The 4,573-nt window shown below is 44.1% G+C and overlaps 1 non-coding gene across 1 annotated transcript; it reads left to right on the forward strand.

Moving 5' to 3' along the window:
* The first annotated feature begins 1,159 nt into the window (after window positions 1–1,159).
* On the forward strand, window positions 1,160–1,241 carry trnas-cga (transfer RNA serine (anticodon CGA)). The gene has a single exon. It is a non-coding gene; the product is annotated as a tRNA-Ser (tRNA).
* The last annotated feature ends 3,332 nt before the right edge of the window (window positions 1,242–4,573 follow it).

The following is a 4,573-nucleotide window of genomic DNA, read 5'->3' on the forward strand; positions in this document are numbered from 1 at the left end:
TTATCTCATTAAGTTAACTTATGTGTGGCATCTTGTCGAACGCGTTATTGGATATCCAAGTATATTACATCTTTTGGGTCTCCTTTATTTATCCTGGTGATTAACGCCGCAAAGAATTCCAATTAATCTGTCGTCCATGACGTTCCCTTCATAAAGCCGTGCTGAATCTGCTTGATTCTGAGATGCTGATTGAACAACCACACAAACTTTGCCTCCAGCCTGGAGCTCAATGTCTGAAGATAGTGTTTGACTTTCTAATGAAAACGATTGTAGTTTGAACAATTTCCTGTCGTTCCTTTGATTATCTCCAGGCCTGTCGGGAAGTTGCTGGGTGACATGTACAATATTGTAGTGAGGAAAATGGAAAAGAAAATTGGTGCTATGACGCACCCTTTGTTTGTCTGCAGTTCTTATTGAGCCGGGTTTGTGTTGATTCACTTGGTGAGGATCACTGACTCTATGTGATTGCCGAACAGGCAGAGGATGTGACACATGCCCGTGAGCAGCTAAATTTGAGGATGATGCTCCATGAATCTTCACGGCTAGCAATGTGAAGGACTTTTGCGACATCGAAAATGACCATGTCCGGCAGCTGGAGCTTTCCGTGTATTTTCTGTGATCTGGGAAAAAGGGTATCATCAAAAACAGAACTGAAATGGAAATATTGACAGTGATTATTGACAGGGTGAAAACATCAGCTTCCTCTTTGCAGCGGATGGAAACGGCGTCTGACGTCGAGGAATTTAACGTTGAGTCCATGTGGTAGACCTGCTGCGGTCACTTCACACAGAAATCTGGTGGAACTTCCTGATAACCCAGTCATCACGTGACCACTCGGTCTGCGCAGGTCTCTTTCTGTGTTGTAAGATTCTTCGATTCCATTACTTTAATTTTGACCGAGACTGGGAAGTTCTGTACTGGTCCATTCAAACAACATGAATTTATCGCATATTTCCTTTGCAACTGATATTGTGACACAAAAGTAGAACAGTGCGTTATGGAAGGTGAGATTTTCGTGCAGCTCAAGGCGTTGCCCCAAATCTCATGGTCTTTTTCCATGTTAATTCTACCCTTCCCAGATAAAGACTGGGACACCGTTCATTGCATTACTGGAATACCTGGAGTGCATTTTACAATGCTTTCTACAAGCGAGCGATCAGCTGCAATGGCCGAGTGGTTAAGGCGTTGGACTCGAAATCCAATGGGGTTTCCCCGCGTAGGTTCGCACCCTATTCGCAGCGGCTATGATCCGAAAACTTTACTCCGTTTGGAGCAATCTGTTTGCAGAACACGATGTCAGTCTAAGTATCAATTTGAAGTTCTTGTTCATTCAATGTATTCGGATTAAATGTCTGTGTCATGACAGAAGAACCTTCCTTTTTCTCATTCTGCTTTCGCTCTGAATTTTCTTATTTGTCAGGATAGTTTCACAACCTCAGCAACGTTCATCTTAACTTCACCGGGCACCAGAATTGTGAAAATCGATGATAACAAAGCTTCAAATTTATTTTTGCCTGTCATTTGTTAGATCTTTTTGTTCTCTTATTTTGAAATTGACCAGCTCGCATAAATTTCTAAATAAATCGGCGCAACAATAGCCGGTAATCGAACGCTGGTTAACCACCGGGAACTCCGCGGTGCTCCCCACTATGCCGGTTCAGGCGATGGACTAGAAATCCATTGGGCTTTCCCCGCGGAGGTTCGAATCCTGATGACAACGTGTCTTCCTTTACTCATGCAATTTGCAAGTTTCGTTGTCATAACTTATGCCTTACATGGAAAACTGTGAGGTGGTGTAAAACACAAAAATGTCAAAGGAACTTTCGTGAAAATGTGTCGAACGGCAAGACTTCTCTGCCGTTCTTAATGGCCGCTGGTCTCGCCGACAATTGAGCAAAATGTCTGGATATCATTTTATTGTTCAAATCAAAGGCTAATGGATGAATAGAACGAGGTGCGAGCAGGCAGTGGGACCTTGGTACTGCACCGGCTACCTTCCACACTTCAACCATCTGCAGCTTAGTTGGAATGGGCCATGTTTACTAGGCCTTTACTTTCCAGACATTAGGTGGAGTTATGGGCAGGGCATGGACAGGGTATGAAATGAAATATGAAATATGAAAATCGCTGATTGTCACAAGTAGGCTTCAAATGGAGTTACTGTGAAAAACCCCTAGTCGCCACATTCCGGCGCCTGTTCGAGGAGGCTGGTACGGGAACGGTATGATGCTCGTTCGGAGGGTCGGTGCAGACTTAATGGACCGAATAGCCCCACTCTGCCCGCTAGGGAATCGATGTTTCAATTAATTACAGCAGCTCATTGGAGAGATTTGCCCAGACAATGGACTGGAGGAATGAATGTCGCCTCTGATATGACAGCCTGGAAGTTGAGAACGAGAAACTAGTAATCGGATATTTCCACTGACGGTGAATGACTCCGAAACAAGGGTCTCCAATCCCTTTGCTCCTCCAAGGTCTATCGTTTCTCACCATCTGCAAAGTACACCAATTTCCCACCGATCCTGCAATGTAAGGCTGTTGTGTAACCCCGCACATCTTTACTGACTGCCTCTGCGTCTACTATTCATTGCATTTCCAGCCTGTATTCTACTGGCCCATATCAGTTTATTTCGTTCCAGCCGAGGAATTCACATATTCCTTTTTCATATCTCCGCAAATCTAAATTGCAGAATGGATGCGACAAATGACAGAAGAATATAAAATCTTCGAGTTCCTCCCGCTGAAGAACGCACTCCGATGACATCTTCAACGTAGCTGTTGCAGGTATTGGATAATATCAAGCTCTAAATAAAACAATATTTATGATTACTATTGCGACGGTTGCATTTGAATTTTATGTGTAGGAGCATGATAGTGCGTTGAATAATAGAATAATTGTGTATTTATTTCTGTTATCTCTCAATCTGTTTGTGTTGAGCTGCTTTGTGTATCAATGTGTTTTGACCTGATTGAAAACTGAAGGAAAGATGTTGCCTTTTCTTTTCCTGTCTTTTCTGTGACTCTGTTCCAATTATGGCAATCAATAAGTTTGCCCACCTTTCTTTTGATATATATGTTCTAATGCTCAGAGTCGCCAGGTATCAAATGATACCACCACAAGGTTCAACCGGCTATTGATCAAAGAGCCAAATACCAGTTAGTTAGTTCAAGGTCAAGGGTACTTTATTTACACACAATTAGTCATGCAACATAAACACTGCTAGTTAACTACACCTATCGACTAAGACAACCTGTACTGAACTTCAGGCACCCGGCTTAGGTCAGAGGGACAGTGGCTGCTGTCCGATTCTGGAACACTCGAGTCTGGAGAAATAAGTGCTGCTCAGCTCGGCTCATCCGTCTGGTAGCGAGCGTTGAACTTGCACTTACTTCTGGTGTTGCTGCACTTGGAAATGGTCGTGGCCGGGGCGCCAGGTCCAAGAGAGGACGAATATCTGACAAACTCTTATACTTATACTTGGGGGGCTTCGTGTTCTTTTGGCGGTCCTTTAGTTTGGACCCCACTAATTGGGTGATCCCTGATCACTCTGTTCGATTACTAACCAATAAGTTGGCGGGGACCTGGATGGCTGGCCGTGTTCCAAACGGTCACTGACCCGGTTGCTTACGCTTCCCCTGAACAGGGAGTGGCGCTGAAATGTCTGGGACTGTACCGGTTGCTCGAGTACCAGTCCTTTGTTTTGGAGAAGATGGGCCATCAAATGCTAATCGGCCGCATCAAAATGCTAATTGGTCGGAGTTTCGATAACGTCTGGATTTCTTGCTTGCAAATATACATCTCAGGCTCTGAGCCTGCCTGAGCCTTGCCTTGTCCGTTTTACCCGCTAGGCTTTGCGAGTTTCTCTGTCCCTAGTTGTAAGTGGCCATCCCAGATGGCTACACTCCGTCCTCTTGATCCTCATCGCGAAGCGTGAAGGATCACAATACTAGGTCTTCTCCTGTTCTCTGAAATGCCGGGTACCCTCAATCAAGGACAGATTCTACCCTACTCTGTGCCACGGGTCGAAAGCATTTACCTAAATCTCCCTGATACAACACGTACCTAAATATTCCTAAGGGGCCTTTTAACATTCAATCCTATATTCCATTCTCCTTATAAATAATATAAAAGGAGAACCTCTAACTGTGTCTCAGTAAACTACCCTCATGCTGCTACTTAACAATCAAAGAACTTATCTTGCAGCACAAAAATCCAATAGCAGTATCACATTTCTTCATATCACTAACATTCATATACAGAAAATTAACTTTATTAACGGAGCAACAACTGCGGAATTTATGAAATAAAAAAGTTCAGAAAGAGTGTGGGGTTTGCTGGAGTCCGAGGATAGGGACTCTAACTGTGTATACTGGAGGGCGGGAGGCTCTCCTTCTCCATTTCCGCAATCTGATTGTCTGGGTGACTCTGCAGAATATGGCTATCACTAGTAAGGCTTCTACTGTTTTTGACAGGAAGTAACATTTAATCAGATTCTCACACCATGTGGGGGTATCGGTGGCTGGGTCTATGTGTGATGTCGTGTCCAGGCTGGGGTTGTTGTGTTGGGTAGTC

This window comes from Scyliorhinus torazame, chromosome 24 (genome assembly GCF_047496885.1).
Source record: "Scyliorhinus torazame isolate Kashiwa2021f chromosome 24, sScyTor2.1, whole genome shotgun sequence".
Classification (NCBI taxonomy): Eukaryota; Metazoa; Chordata; class Chondrichthyes; order Carcharhiniformes; family Scyliorhinidae; genus Scyliorhinus; species Scyliorhinus torazame.